Below are 17,430 nucleotides of genomic sequence, written 5' to 3' on the forward strand. Positions count from 1 at the left end.
ATGTAGTAAATGGCAGGACTATTCAATTACTTTAGGGTATGTATGAAAGAAACAGTACCTGTTCTGAAGCAGATACAAGTTAATGTTCAATCCCTAAGGTTTAGGGGGAAACATCTCTTTTGATACATTAAACCATTAACTACAGTCCTCCTGGACCTTTTTTTGGTACGTCCTCTGAAATAAGTCAATGAAGATCATTATAGCCAATGTTATACTGAAATATGTACCTCTGCAGTCAGACTCACTGTGGCAGTTTCTATTCGTGCAATCCCTCAAAACAGAGACATTGCAGAAATTCAATAGAAAAAAGGAAAACTAGTGCTTTTCCCAAAATGGACAAGAGTTATATGAAACCAAAGGGATTTGAACAGTGTTTCTGGCAGAGGCTGCTATCAACTTGTAATCCCCAAAACCAAAAATACAAATGGTGTTGATGGTAGAGAAATATGTGGCCACAAGCATCTTCAATAGCATCTTGTACCTATTTACGCTAGAGAACAATCCTTCTCATTTTCATCTAGACAGACCACACTGTTAGTCTCATCAGCATGAAGGCAGAAGAAAAAAAAAGCAGATGTAAAAAGGTGCAGTATTTATCAATTTGCTATATATAAGTAATTTTCTTACCAGCAAATGCCCTTACATCAGTTATAGCCATCAAAAAACCTGCAGTTTTCCAAATCCTGATCCATGGATATTGCCAGCAATTCAAGAATGGATCATTAAGAACCAGGCCAGAGTAGCAGCACCTTTTGAAAATGAAAAAACAAAACAAGTCAGTCTCAAGAAACAAGAACACATTTATTATATTTTTCATTAAACATAATTATTTTGACATTCATAATGGAAAATCTATGGTCTGAAAATACAAGTCATCTATGTAAAAATTTTACTCCAAGTAGTTTAAACTATTAACATGAACACAATCTTAAACCTCTCATTTTCACTGCTTACCTTGCTTCTTTTCCTTCTCCTTTGTTTTGACACTCAAGATAATGAGCAAAATCAATTTCACTTTTGCTATGAGAGCTAGTTCTCCTTTTTTATCATATTCATATCGTGAACAATAGAGACTATCAATACAATAAGTGGATACCTTGAAAATATGTATCAAGAGTGGCATATTTTAATCTTAGAAGCACTGAATTGGTGCTGAATATCAGAACATTAGTTTTAAAGTAAATTTCGCTTATTATTATCAAAACATGCACACTACTAAAGAAATTCCTCCTCCAGTAATCCAACAATGGTAGTTCATAGCTCTCTAGGAGGAAAACAACTGAGTTTTCTATATATCAGTGAGACTATATTAACTCCTTTGCCAAATTCAATGCTTAAAAAAATCTTTTAAAACATATTTACATACTGCACAGTTAAGTTCCCTTCCTACATGCTTCTTACCAGTTTTCTGAGGTCCTATTACAAGAATTCTGAGTAATTGGTCACAACTCTTTTCCTTGACCAGGTGTCTTTTATCACTGCATGGATCCTAACAGAAAAATACTATATTGCAGGTGAACAATTTTTCAGTCTCAAAAATGCTGAATTTCTTCCTGTAGAAACTCTTTACTTAAAACTCCTCAGTGCTGTAATACTGCTCAGCCTTGAAGCTGACATCCTTCTGGTAGGTCCCTTTTGTCCGAGTCATAATGAAGAAGATGCTGAATAAATTTTGCCTTTTACTCCCCCAGATTTAAGTTGCTCAATTACAACTATTCAAATTATTTCAAATAGCTTCTGTCAGTATGAATTTTGTTTCTCTAGTGAGAAAGATCAACCATTCCTTTCATAAGTGCATATATGAATCTTGATGACAAATAGTCACAAATTGAAAAATGCATTCAGTATGAGTTCCACCAAATGGAAATATCTTCAAAAATAAATATTTTCACAATAAATTTAATATTACTATCTGCTCTAGTCAGAGATATAGGTAAGAGTAATTCCAAAATTTGTTAGTGGATATAGATGTCCAGGAAACAAGATGATCTTACGTACTTTCCAGATGGAGCTGCCTGGTATTCTCAACTCTAGCTGAGAGAACCAGAGTAGCTGCAGGACTAGGACTTTGAGACACTGACTACCCCTAGAACAATAATACTTTCAGTTTCAGGTTGGTCTACTTCTGAAAAAAGTTGGATAGGTTCACAGAGGTGTATAAACCCCAGCTGGTCATTGCCACAGTTGGATGTGTGCCATGTATGTCACAAAGATGTTGATCTGCAATACAATGACAGGTTTGAGCTCACAGTAATGCTTTCAGATCATGGTAAAATGTGGAAGGAAATGAAGAATTAACTCAGGGAACTCTCCTAGTACTCTAAACTTGGGTAGGCAAAAACTAATGAGAAAATGTCTTTGCATGACTTGAAAATTGCTCTCACACTAAGATTATGCATAAATTTGTTCCTGTTACATTTTGCATAACAGTGTTCACTAATTGTCTTCTCATCTCTGAAAAACTACATAAACATCACTGCGAGAAAGCAATTAAAACAAGTAATTCAAAGTGGCATAAAACTTAAAATGTTTATAAGATCATATTTGATAAATACTTTGAATTTGAAACTAGTATTCATTCTTAATATTCCAACCTGCACTTATTTCTAGCATAAATGTAGTTCAGCTGACCTAACCAGAACAATTCATTATGCTAGTCTTGTACTTAACTATCTTTAGGGCCAACACGGCCCTATTAGATGTAATTACTCCACCATTATATTCATTGAAATCCTAGCAAACAACATACTTCAGATGTAATTTTAAGACCACCACCTTTCTTAAAGATTTTCCAAATTATGGCGCAGTACAATGAAAATTAAAAATATGATAAATGCCCTTACAATCAAGGACATCTTCATTTTCTCTCAGATTTACATTAGAAGTCTCCCTCTACAGTTCTTTGCTCCAGATGCTAACCTGGAACATGGAAATCTCAATTTGTATCTCCACTCCAGTGGGACTATTAGGCTAATAACTTTGTATCACCATGTCTTAAATACCCTTTCTGTAAAAAGGGGGTAAAACGTCTTCCCTGGAACAGTTATGTTGTCAACTGGTCGGATGCTTCAGGCACATTTACATAAGTGGCTTCCATGATGTGATCATAATAAAGGAAGTCATGTATTATAATGCATTTCATTTCACTATCGTTAATTTTATTGAGTCCAGTTTAACAGATTTATTTTTCTTCACACTCTTAGCACTGTATGAACTGTGAATTTAATTAATAATTTAATTAATATTCCCTTTAATTTTTTCACAGGATTGTTAAGAAAAACATAAAGGAAAGACTAAATCTAGAACCTGATCTTGAGATATTAGAACAAGTCCACTTCCTGAGTAAAGCATTCATCATTGTCTTTTGCTATTATTCTTTTGCTCATTTAATTAGTTTAATTCCCCTTTGTACATTTCAGCTTATTGTAAAATTACTATATATTTAAGATATTTTCTACAGAAAAAATAAAATGGCCATGCAATTAATATTAACAAAATACTAGTGGGGATAAATTAAGTATGCCCTTGAACTGCTAGTATCAGCTATTTCCTAATTTTTGAGACATTGACGATTGATGTGGGTTTAATTGAATCCATTTGGATAATATGTATACTGTTGTACACAAAGACATGCTTTTCTCAATTATCTTAATATGCGTTATACCAACTATAACTATGTCTACAGGGAAAAGATATTACTGAAGCTGTTATTTAATAATTAATCAGATTCTAATCACAAGTTTAATGTTTCCAGCCAGCTCAAGCATTTATGTTTTTTCAATATTTACCAAGCAGTTACATTTTTATATAGAAAGTCCCAGTAGAAAAAAATGTTGAAAATGTATACAGACACAAGCCATTTATTTCTCACCATTCCACTTAATAATTCTCTCTTGTTTTATTTTTGTATTGCATAAAAATCTGTCAGTTTGGGTGAGTGTTTTCAAGAGCATATATATGGCTTAGAACACACAATTCTCATTTTCAAAATCTGCCTAGATGTCTTTTAATTTCAGAGAACAATTTGCATTTGCCATTTAAAATGACAACTCCTATTTTTAGGTCTTCAATGTGCTTTAAATCATTTTAACCTCACTACCTCAGAATATTTATTTTTCTCTCCTGTTCTTCCTCTCTGCACCGTAAGTTTTAGAAGTCTGCAATTTCTTTGAATTCATTAGACCTAGCTTCTCCAGATAGCTACATGCACTCTTAACATTAAATGCATACTTGATTATCCTGGTGCTATACCTTACTGAAAATAGGCATAGTTAGTGAAGTGGAACAGAAGGAGATCAATAAAACATCTATCTGTGTTGTTAGAAAGTACCTCATGTACTGTGCATATTTGCTGTACATAAAGCAGCACTGTAAAAGACAAAAATAGCCTTTCAATTGTCTCAGACAGACATTAATCACTTTGCTTTATATAATCATTTTCACTTGATAAGAGACCAGCCAATACCAATGCTAAACACACAGCCAAGAAACAGAGAAAGATGGATGCACATTATAAATATTAACTAACACATTTTTAGGCTATAAACGCACTTTGTATCTTTCTCCTACTGAAGGATTAATTCTCCAACTTAATAACTCTATACACCCTATCCCATAATGGGTCTCCTTCCAGCTAGCTGTTTTCTCACCTCATGATCTCTCTTCCCAAACTTCTTCCTGTAAGACACCAAGCTGAATCTCATCTGGAATGATTTTGCTATGTGCCCATAACTGTAACGTACTTCAGAATATTTTTGAAAGTCCCCTGAAACAGCTAATTAAACGTCTTTTTTTTTCCTGAAAACTTCAGCAGTATGCCAAATTATTTGGTGAAATCAGGATCACGGTAAAAAACAGATGTTCTGTCTGGAGTTGACCTTTTTGGTGAATAAATTACAAACAAAACAACCATTCTTCCATGGCTTGTGGCATTACTCTGCTGTTAGTATATGCCTCTGTGCATTCAGCTTTTTGCACAGCAGAAATGAGAAGGCAACATTATGCTTCTCCTCAAGGCAAAGTGATCATCTCCTCTGGGAGGAGATCATGTGCTTAAATCAGGAAAGAAGCAAGGAGGAAGGAACGTTATTTTTAGTCAAAAAAGCTTTCAAATCTTTGGTAGAAGAAAGCATTTGCAAGGTGACTAAAATGAAGCTAAATGCCAGATGATTTCTACACACAGACCTTTTTATTCTTTATTGATTCTAACTGTATTTTTTGAGACATATTTTAACAGAAACAAACTGTTCTTTGGGAAAGTTCTGCAAAACAATAGATGCAATTGGCTTGATCTCAAACAGCAAGAATACATAAATTATTTTTTTTTGTTTTCAACTTGGGTTTTCATTCTGCTTTGTACCTTTCTGTTTACTTGCTTGTTTCTGCATTTTGCACTCTCATATTTTAGTTTGTATCTGTGTTCTCCAATGGCCTTCCAGAGGATCCCAAGAAAGTGCCTCCTCAATTCTCTTTCTCTAAATGACAAAAAAATCTCAGTGATTTCTGTTCCAAAATCATAGCACCACTTGAGAACAATTTTGTTCTCAAATTATAGAACCTTTTCTTCCCAAAGACATGGGATAATGTTAAGAATCAACCAAAATTGTGTGTTACCTCTGCCTGTTTAGAATCATGCTGGCTGTACATCTTCCCTTCATTGCTTTGCAGGACCTGAGGAAAATACAAAATAATTTTCCTGAATCTTGTAATTAGAGAATTTAATATGCCTGCATAGATAAGTTATAAAGAAGTATGTCAAGTAACAAGTTTCATATGAATTTCTTCCCTCTCCCATGAGCCTCTGATACACAGAAAGTATGCAAATGTGAACTCCAGAAATTCATAATGATGAGAAAGGAAGGCTGGCTTTGCCAGAAATGAGTACCAGAGGCAGACACCACCTGCCTCAACAAAGTAGGCCTGTGTGTGCTCTTTTTGTCCTCCTCCAGAAGTGTTCTCCTAGTTTAGCACCTTCCATATTTCATTTTCCAGGTTTGCTATCTGTAGCCTCATTTGTAAGTAAGCACAGCAACTGATGCTTCAGCTGATGTTGCAAAATGCTGCAAGCAGCTGATGCCCTCTACACTCACATATATTTGAAGAATGCAGAAAGATAACATTTTCGGAAATGAATCTTTTTGTACCTCATTGAGTACACCTGAAATCTCACAGGGCTGTACCTAACACATTAGATAGCATTTGTTAAATTTAGAGGGACAGTTTCTCAGTAAGAAACTTTTTTTGAGTTTCTCAGTAAGAACAAATACACGTCTCTCTCATGTCCAGACTTCAAGTAGAAGGGGTTTTCAGAAGCTCATTAGATTTGGAAGCATGTATTCTGCTGGAAATGAATGAGGTTTAAGATCCAAAGTGAGTTCTAGTTTGAAGGTCACTGCCCACATTTATTACCTCTTAAAGGCCTTCTTGGAATCCACAAAATAGCGGCTTTTCTAGATGTTTTCTGAGAAGAATACAATAAATTAACACTTGGTACAAGTCAGCACTTTCCCAGATGGCTTATCATAATACTTAAGTCATTGCAGCAAGTCTGCATTTTTCCATGTAAGGAAAACCAGTAGAATGGAATTGGGATGAATAATATGAGTGTATGTTGAAAAGAAAAGAAATATTTTTTGGTGAGATTTTACTAAGAAGCAAACATTTAACTTAACTCATAACTGAGGAAATCACTGGTGTGCTATTAATCATGTCCTCCTAGTAAGATTGTTTTCCTGAAGTACTGCCTCAGGACCACAAAGCCCATAGACAAAACACTGGAAGTCCAGAAGAACTGCTGTAAATGTAGTGTTCAAATAAATACCCAGATTGCACTTCATAGCTAAATTGAAAGCTCACTTATATCCTGTAAATATATACATTTTCAAGTGTAATGGAGATGTCTTTTCAAAAGAAGGCTGTGTGTATAAAACAATAATTGCTAAGCATAGCACTCTAATATCCTTTGCAAAGTCAAGGTTAACAAGTTATAAAGAGACTGAAACTTCCTACTCTCCATCCCACAAGACCACAGGAATAAGATGCATTCAGTTTACTTTATTAAGAAATGTTATTAAACCAATCAATCCAGGACCTAAGACTTACATGAATCAAAAATAAGCTTTGTTGCTGCATGCTGTAACACCCTATATGTCCTTTAAATTAACTTTTAAATCACAGAAATACACTATCTTGAATCTGGTCTCCAGAGCAAAGCTTTATAAAAGAAGACTCAAAGTAGTTATTAATTAAGTAAAACTTGCACAAAAGCAGAAAAAAATGGAAACCAACTGTGTTTTGACATTGGACACTTTCTTTGCAGCAAATTTGCTCAGAAGAATCACAGTGGAGCATGAAAGGAGGCGTCACAAACTCCCAGAACACTGACTAATTGAAAACTGCGTTTTGAAAGAATGGCCACTATACCCACTAAACATTTTTTACTAACAACTGTTTTTTGTTTGGTTTTCTGAATTTTTTAAAAAAGAATCATAGTCTTCAGAGGCAGCATACTACAAAGGTACATGAAAGTAGCAGGGCTACAATGAATCCCTAAGAGAAATTTTGCTGTGGAAGAGCATTAAGCAGTAGGACATGAAAGACAGACAGCTTCTCAGATGCTGTACAAAACTTGAATTATTTAGCCCAGACGAAATACTCTAAAAAATGCATTAGATGAGAAGTAATAAGGCCAGGGATAATACAGTTGCAGGGAGATGGTTATTAAGTCTCTTTCACTCTTAATCACCGGTAAAGAATAACTTGTTTCTGTTATTCTGTTATTGACTTCTGTTGAGTCACTTCCCATTCATTAATTCAGAAATCTCACAATTGTTACCAAGAGCAACAAATATGCCTCCACATGTCTCATACCATCACCTAGACAAGTTGTACTGAAAGTCTCATCAAGTTGGTTTGCCTTCAGTGGAAAGCTAGTTCTCTCCATACTGGAATACACTTAGCTGTGTTTCTATGAATATCCTTTGACAGTAGTATCTTCTCATTGGCTACAATTTAAGACATTAACAAGAAAAACAAGACCCCTCAGCCAAATTCTGCTGTCACTCATGCTACTGTTTCTCATATTTTGCACTCGGGTAGCTCAATGGCTGCAGCAGCTTTCACATCCATTCCCTCCTCACCACAGCAAATGGCTTCAAGTCTCTTTTCCTAAAGGTCTGCATAAGGGAATGAGTTTAGTGGCTCCTGCAAAGACAATACTTTCCTCTTGAACAGGAGGGCTGAGAGCGACTAAATAGAGATTTAGTGGGGTTCCACCAACATACAAATCACAAAAAGAAATAATCTTGATTAGGTGATATATGATTGAGATATAACACTCCTTATACTCCACTTTTCTAAGGTGGTGCAATTATGCACTGGCTCAGTCTCAGAGTCTCATGCTACTGCAATAGAGCAGACTTGAGCCTATTGATTAGATACCTATTAATGTTATAAAGGTACTTTATAAGGTGTTTTTCTTTTAAATCCTATTTCTCTGTGGAAAAAAAATCTATTTAATATGTTTTAACTTAAATAAAATGACCAGTTTGAGAAAAATTAAGTAATATGCCTAATAAAATCATAAAATGCTATTTTATACTACAGCCGTATGAGTAAAATATGGAATAGGAGCTTGCATTTTTTATTAGAGTTCATTAATCTTGTTAATGACTTATTGAATATTGCTGCACATTATAAAAATTGATCCCAGTGGCTACATTGTTACATGCTTTAGCAACTTCTTTCAACAGCCACATTTAACTGACAAAGTATTTATCCAGTCCATTCTCTGCAACATTACAAGGAAGACTGCAGCATATGTGATTTATGGCCAGAAACTACTTAAAAGGTTTAATATTGTTCTGAACTGAACATCAATATTTACTTTTTTCCCCTCTACATGGATAGGGGAGTATATAGATACTCAACAATAGAATAAGTTACCTGTGAATGCGAGCTATCAGCTTTGTTTTCTCTATTTTGCTGGCCTGAGTTTGGCTGCAATTCTATTTTAGATGTAGAACATTTCAATAAATCTTACATATAACAAGACAATTTCTGTCCCAAGTCAAAAAGTTTAAACCCACACCCTATTTCATTACGGGCATCCAGAAATGCAGAAGGACCCTTCAATTAGTTCCTTGCAAAAGATAGGTTGATTTGAAGCACTGCCTTGGCCTGACTGTAGCTTTGTGCCTTCTCTACTGAAACTACCTTACAGCCTCCCAAATGGATCCACAAATGTAAGTTAAGCACAAACCAGGATGCCACCTGGGATAAATTAATATCTCTTCTGTGATAAAGATTTATGACAGCCTTACCTACACCAGCTTACACAATCACAACCATACTGTTCCAAAGAAAATATCCCTATGTTCCACAAAACCATGCTGAAATAAATGCCAGTCTACTGTGTTTGTGCATTTTGTGCAGACAGTAGTAAAGTATTTGATGTGCTGTAATATAAAAAGGAGAAGGGTCACATTATAGACCACATGCTCCGGTATTATGGACACATAAAATATAATTTAACACAATAGATACAAGCTTGAAAGAAGCAATGCCTACAATATAAACACATATCCTGGAGGGAGGGCTGTATAATGCAGCCAGCATTCCATATTAATGTAAACCCCTCAGAAAAGAAAACAGACACAATAAATCTGATTTTAAATGAAGGAGAAAAAGCTGACATCAGATTACTGGCTTTTAATGCTTTTGTTATCCAACCTGTCATACCCCTATTTGTTTCTTTTGAATAAAGTTTACTGGCTGAATAGTGGAAGTGAACATACCTGTACATTTATAATTCGTTGTTTAAATGAAACTTAGAGATATTTAGGGACAACCTGGCTACAACGAAACACAAATGAGAGTTCATAGTACACATCAAAATTAATTATTTCAAGCCTTATTTCTAAGTGAAACAGAAGAAATTGACAGTATCATTAAACACTACTGTCAACTCACAGTTTTAGGAGAAGCAAAAAGGAGGACGGGAGAACAATTTTCCCCTAAAAAAGGACTGAATTTGTACAAAGACAAAACCAAACTACTTCAGATAATATATCACTACAGGAAATACGCTATTAACTGTGTCATAATGCATTTAACTGTGGTAATGATTAGATAAATAGCACTGTTGTTTCATATTAAATAAAAAGGTGTATTTATAACAACTGGAAGTTATATTCCATAAAATGCGATTCTTCTACTAAAGAAGGTTTTATCTTACCAACTATGAAGTATCTTTTTACGCAAACTCTTTGGATTTCTCTAAATTTTCCAAGTTGATTCCCATTCCCTTAGTTGGGCAAAGTCTTCTTTGAATTCATGGACTTTCCCCAGATGTTTGTTAACAAAAATGAAACAAGAAATCAGCTCCATCTAGTTTTTCTCACAAACCCATTTATCATTCATACTCTAATTTATCGTGTTCCTAGGGCACCCAAGAATTAAATAACTAAAGATGGTATTTCATAATTAAAACATCCAGGCAGATTTTATAGGAAATTGACTTCTTTTTTATCTCAGAGCTTTGTACCTCACTACTGCAGCATTTGTAGGCCTTTTTCCCGTTGTTGTTTTGCTTGTAAAAGTCAAGAATCCTGACAAAATGTTGGAGTCAGTGATATGCTTGCTAAAGCAGTTCACTGGAAAGTATGCCATGCCAATTTATTTGTAGGTGACCCAAGCAGCAGAAATAAATATACTCACTTATTTTAGAAATATAGGAATAAATCAAATGTTTGCAAGAGTAGCCTAAGTAGATATGATGGAAACAAGCAAAAGCTGCACACTTTACAATTGTTTGAGAGGGAGGATTCACATTTCACTAAAATACCGCATTTTATGTTCTTGAGATTAATCCTATTACTCTTTGGCTGGAATCCCGATGCTGCTCCCATTTAGTGGACAGCACATTTAATCATCTTTTTATATGGCTCATAAAGCTGATAAAGTCTCTTCTATGTATGTCACAAAGTCTGTCGTATGTTTGTCACAGCTGCCTGTACAGGAGATGGAAGCTGCTGTTTTGGAGTAAAAGCATTTTCCAACTGGCGAATAGTTGCAGGCTGCAGTGTGTGGCAAGGCTTCCCCCTCTTATGGGGTCACGAGAAGAAATGATTACAGTGCTGTAATAGATTAGCTTATTTGGTTTACATTATTACACTTGATGAGCACTGTATAAATCCTTTATACAAGTTATTGTTTTAATATTTGATATTTCAGGTGGCATGATTAATCTCCTTCAAAGAAAATGAAAATGGTTGCAGTTCTGCTCCCTTCATTTCTTGCTTGTACAAGCCAGGCTGTCATTATGGTTTAGCAGTACTGTCATTCAGGGGATCATGTATTTTGTTTTCAGATTTTTCTCTGCTGAAGATGGAAAGCATAATGGATATTTACAAAATGAAGAAACTCTGAGAAGTTTGTTAATGTACTTACACACATTTTCTTTACAGTTAGCTTTGCTTCTGGTCATATTTCTTTTTACTGAAATAGATTACCTCTTATTTAACCTCTTCTTGCCCTTCCACTTTAAATTCTGCATTATCCTCCATTCTGGACTGTACACAATTCCACCTGTGTTTCTTTGGTGTCCAGCAGATCTTGTCATCTCTCCTGAGAGTCCTCAAGTAATTGCAAGCTTCCCATTAGTACCATGTTAAATAATGCCACTAAGCATTCTTCACTTTCAAAAAACCCAAAATACTCCTAAAAATATTTTGCTACTCTTGAAAAGCAAGTTTGAAATATGTTTGAAATATTTACCGTGTTAAAAACAATGACAAAGAAAAGTTCCCCAACATGAATGCTTTCCTCTAGTTCTTCTGACCAGCAGGATGACCTATGGGGGATACAGCACATGTGAAAAGGCCATGAATTTGTCATGGGAGCACCTGTGAAGACAGCAGCAATTAGAATTCAAAAACACATAAATATAGGCCCAGGTCATTTTATTGACAATTTCTAACTCTCTCGGGACCTCACCAGGTTTTATTTTTAAATGGATGGTCTGGATTTTCCATCCACCACAAGGATCTGCCCAGTTGCCCATGCTCAGGCTAGATTCACAATTGGAGGTGCAGAGGGCTTCACCCTGTGTCCAGCAGACAAGTTTACCAGGGAGATGACCCGTCCCGGCATGGAAGAGGCACTGCACAGCTGCTAGCATTTCCCAAGGAGCCCCATTGGGAGGAAGAAACTTTAGCTTTTGTCTGAAACTCTATGCCCAAAAGCACCCAAACTGTTATTTGCTTACACAAGTTTTAGATGGCATGTACATGCTGGAATACATAATGTGGCTCACCACATAACCCCAAAGTGGCTTCTCCCTGGGTTAGGAATATCATAGCCATTTCTGAATAACAAGTAATTTAAAAATAATTATTTTTCCTTCTGTGTCTGAACAAATGTGGCAAGGATAACATGATAACAATGCATGAAGATCTCATAAGGCATGGTTTTCAAGCAAAATTTAGAGAAAAAAATCTAGAATACACTCATGTAGTCCTACTTAAGATCATAATAAATGAGAAATCTATATTTATATGGAACCAATTACCATAATAACGTTAAAGATAAAACCTCAGCTATGCTGTGCAGATTTTAAATGAGAGTATTCTTCTGTGCTGGTGACTTGGATAGGTCAGACGTTCACCCAGGCCTGTACAACTGAATATGAAGGGGGCAGACCACAGAACAGTGCAGAGCCACTGTATGCCCCACATCAGCTGGAAAGCCATGATCCTGAAATATCTTAACAGTAGCAGTCATGAGCAGAACTATAACAATACCTGTTTTTCTGTGATTTGTGTTCAACACTTACTGATACGGCATTTTTGCCACAGAGAGCTGTAAGTCATGTTGGTTCCAAGTCAGAACTTGACTTCATCTGAAATTTCAAAATTGGCAATGTTTCTGCTCCAAGGTAACCAAAAGAGATACTTTCAGAAGCTAAATGGAATTTCTGGGGGGAAAAAAAAATAGATTCACAAATTTTATTTCAGAATTGTGAAATTTCATGTCAAACATTTTTAGGGAATTTTAATTTCTCGTTTACCTTACTCAGTAGGATGTTGTTAGTAGTACAAAATCAGACCACTGCTTGCCTGTTTCAACAGGACGTAATGATATCTTTGAAGTATTATTTTTATTTGTTTCTGAATCATTAAGGAAAATCATGCTGTTATAAAATATCAACAAGGAAGAGCTCTGATACAGAAAGGATCACACTTATGCAGAAGGCAATGTCATCATTCCCTACAAAACACTTTGTTTTCAAAATATTCATTTTCTGCATGAATTTCCACTGAAGTGGATATGATGCCGCACATTAAGAGAACAGGAAACATCCATATAAACAAATGAACTGTCCCCAAAAAAAGAAAAGATTTGCAAGAAACTCTGCCCAGTTGTGAGATTAACATACAGGTTAAAACACTCCGGATAAGCCCAGCCTTCTCCTCCAGTTCTAATTCCAGATTCAGAAGATGTCGTTTTCTTCTCTTCTGAGTTTGTGTTAATGCTCAAAAGTATACCACAGTCAGAGAGATGCATTGTTCCCAAATGCTGATTTGCAAAGGTCAAATGAGGACTGGAAAGCAATAAAGACATTTGCTATGTTGTTGCTAGAACCATGAAAATGATAGCATTATTTCAGATGACAGTAATAGGAAAAAGTACTGAAGGACTTAAAAATAGTAATGAACTCTCTCATTACGAAAAGAATCAGATGTACATATGATAGCATCAGCCAAAACAATATACTAAAATCAAGGAACATTTCTAAAACTTTGTCATACTCTGAGGTTTAAGTACGAAACCCATTTGGGAAGTGTATCTGGAGCTCTGAAAGTAAAGGTTTATGCCATTTCTTCCCAAGAACTGATGTGGACATGTTTATTAGAAGTTTATTGTGATGATGATTTCATGCTGGTGACAGTAGTGACTTGTTTTCATGTAGCTCTGTATACTAAGCAACAACAACAACAATGTAATTTGTTTATATAAATAATAATATTCCTGATCTCAGAGAGTTCATATCAGAGGAGTTTATAGTCCCAAGTACCTTCTTCAGCAGACTTGCCAGATGCCAAAATGTGACATAGCTTTCAGGTCAGGTATCTGGACTGAAGTGCATATTAGCTGCTGAAAGTTCAGCTCAACTGGTTCATAGCGCACGAGCACAACAGGTCTCCCTGTAAAGAATAAGAGAAAGAGTTAGCCAAACACTGACTGGTTTGGTGTTCAGGAAGACCCAATAAGCCCAGCTCTCAGGAAAGCATTCAGACCATAGGTATGGCTGGCCTCATGAAAGTCACTGTCTATCTTGCTGAAGTGATACCAGTGTGAAGAAAATTATTTCAGATTCACAGAACCATGAAAAGACCCAAAGGGCAGAAGAAAAATTGTTGTCTGACTGGGAAATTCTTGGATTTCAGACTGTGACAGAAAGGCTGTATGTTTTATTTAAGACTCTCTAATGTAAAACAACCATTGCCACCTGTTTCGGGGAGGAGAGGGGGTGGACTGTGTGTGGGGTTTTTAAGAAGGAATTGCCACAGTTGCTTTTTGTGAAGACCCAAAGGAGTTTCGCCTAACTCCTTTACTCACTTCCTTCAATTATCTTCTTATCATCCCTGTCTTTCCTTCTTTAGCTAAATTACTGTAACCCAAACCTACCTAAATTAGAAATAAACATATGCATAGTGTAATTTGGCAGTTATGACAATATCAATCTCTCTACATACTCTATCCCTTGTATGAAGAGGTTAGATTGCCTGTTTGAGTTTGTACAGTAGTTACCTTCACATCAAGGCACCAGTAACAGAAAATCCTAAGGCAGTAATATCTATCAGAACAGGCACTAATAACAGCAGAAGCGGACATTTCAATATTGAAATATTTTGTTGGAAGATGACTTTCTCTCAAAATCAGCTGCATTCCGATGCAAAGAGAGAATGAAATAAATATGAACTACATACTAAGGACAGGTCATATCCTTCTGGTAATATAAATCAGGATGAAATGTTTATAACAAGCCTATTTCATCAGCTGAGCATTAAAAATTTAAATGAGCACTAAAAAAGTTTTGAGAAAGATTATTGACAATGTTGTCAATGAAAAGGAAATTAAATGATAGTGCAGTCTGCATTTTCAGTCACTTCCAGAGAATTTATTGTTTTCAAATGGTTCTTCCATTCACAAGGCCATCTAATGAAGGAGAGCATACAATCCCAGGAATTATTTCATACAAGTGCTGTTTATCTAGCAGCACTCAGTAAGCCTAGCATTTTGGCATTAGGCAAGATGTCAGAAGTCAAATTTATGTTTCTTCAAGGTGCTTTTAAAATCAAACTTTTATTTTGATCAAATCCATTCAGATGGGTATTTGTGAACTACAAAATGATATCCCAAAAAGGTTAGCTTCTGAAAACCAGCTAATAAACAACCTAGTTTGCCTTGAGGGGGAAAAAAAAAAAAAAAAAAAAAAGAGTATTAAGTGTTTTTGCACAGACTGTTGAAATATTTAACTTCAGTCATGTGGCCATTGGTAACACAAGTTTGAACGGGAATGGTTTTACTAATGTGTATCAAACAAGAATACTAATCATTCACTACAAAAATTAGAGTAAAATATTTTACAGTCCCAGTTCTTGCCAGGTAAGCAATTCCTGTTACTAGGATATGCAAAACATTCTTTGCACTCATATGATAGGTGCTTTCACATAGTTTCCAGCATCTTGAAGCTGAGCCCACTTTCATCCACATCATGTTTTTATCATTACACATTCATTAAAGTCAAGGGACTTTTCTTCTTTTAATTGGTAAAAAGGAGAACAATTGAACCACTTGTGTTCTAGAAAGTAGTTCTCAATAACTAAAATAGCATCCCTGAGCATGAATTCTTTATTATTCCTTTGATATCTTTAGCACTTATATAAAAATGTTAATGTTCATAATCAAAATATGAGGACTGTCTTCATATTGTGGTACCTATGTAGAGAGCATAAGTTAAATCTTTCAAGCTGCCTAGTCTTTTTTATCTCTTCTGTATAAATTTCATTCTACTGATGAAGTAAATAGGGTCAGAAAACTCTCTTGGAGATACTATTCTGTTTTATCAGGATCATCACCGAAGTACATGATAAACAGAACAATCAGGTTTCAGGATTCTCTGCAGCTACAGGTAAAAATATATTTCCACTTATTGCCTCAAATACAAACAAATGCAAGATCCTTTACTGGAGTATTTCACTGATGTTTTTTCACACACCATGACAGCTAAGGCCCACGTGGAATATGTGCCATTTCCCAAAATGAACTGGTTTTTATGAATTGTAGGAAAAGAAGAATAATATAAACAAGGGCCTGGCAAAAATCTGCAATGCAATCATCAGATATGATCCTGTTGCACTGAAAGGAAAGGTATGAAAGTTTACCACTTGTCTTGAATCATCAATCTGTCTGAAATTGTTTAATTTTTCACATGTTCTGTAATCTTTCCTGACTAACTATCACATCCTATTTATTGCCTTAATAAAGAGGCATGATCTTCACTTCAGATCCTACATTACTGCAATTCCAGGAAAACTATGAATGTGAATGGAGGAAAAAAAACTCCATTGATCCAACACACAGATTTTGGAGCATCTCATCATATACATGAATTTTATGTGAAAATTGGAGTATTCTGAAATAACTAACATTATAACCATGCTGCAACATAAGCTATATTAAAACTGAGAGACTCACTATATCAAATCCTGTCTTGAGGATCATCTGCTCCACCACTGACCACTCATTGTGGATGCAGCTGCAGGTGACTCCACATATGAGGAAACCACCAAAAGCTCTCTGCTGACTTCAGCAACAGGTCATTCCTTTCATCTTCCTTCTCAGTGCCTGCAAATCATCAACAAAGTCAGCATGAACTGCACCAAAATTTCTACAAGGCAGAGAGGTCATTGCACATTTCAGTTGGAAACCTCTATGACTTCTACCTAGGTAGGACCAGAAAAATACTTGGCTTTCCCAGTCGAACCACCACATTGTCTTTCACTTTAACTTTCATCCTTTCTTTCTTGCAAATAGCAAAACATTATAAAAACCTTATGATAATCTTTGCTTCACCTGCTGTTACATTTTATATTTATTTCACAGAGGAAAAGTGACAGGAATAAGAGTATTCTGAGATTATAAAAAAATTTTTTTCATTGTAATAATAAACAGGTCAATTTATAAGAATAAATTTTTGACCAGAATTAAGAAGGATTAAATTTCCAACAGGTTTTCCAAAAGGTGATGTATTGCTAGTGCTTATTGTTCTGTAGTTTTGAAAGCTCTTCCGAAAGGTGCCCTATAATTACCAAAGTCAACATGCTTACCTCTCTACTGATACAGGGGTTTAAGCTGTCACTGTTT

General features: G+C 35.4%; 1 long non-coding RNA gene across 1 annotated transcript; it reads right to left on the reverse strand.

The window, feature by feature from the left end:
• Window positions 1–678: 678 nt before the first annotated feature.
• LOC141942206 (uncharacterized) lies at window positions 679–11,889 on the reverse strand. Its single transcript, XR_012628561.1, has 4 exons — window positions 11,776–11,889; window positions 5,614–5,670; window positions 5,360–5,474; window positions 679–749 (listed from the first exon to the last, which is right to left on the reverse strand). It is a non-coding gene; the product is annotated as an uncharacterized LOC141942206 (long non-coding RNA).
• Window positions 11,890–17,430: the final 5,541 nt, after the last annotated feature.

The sequence above is a fragment of the Strix uralensis genome, chromosome 4, assembly GCF_047716275.1.
Source record: "Strix uralensis isolate ZFMK-TIS-50842 chromosome 4, bStrUra1, whole genome shotgun sequence".
NCBI classification, from domain to species: domain Eukaryota; kingdom Metazoa; phylum Chordata; class Aves; order Strigiformes; family Strigidae; genus Strix; species Strix uralensis.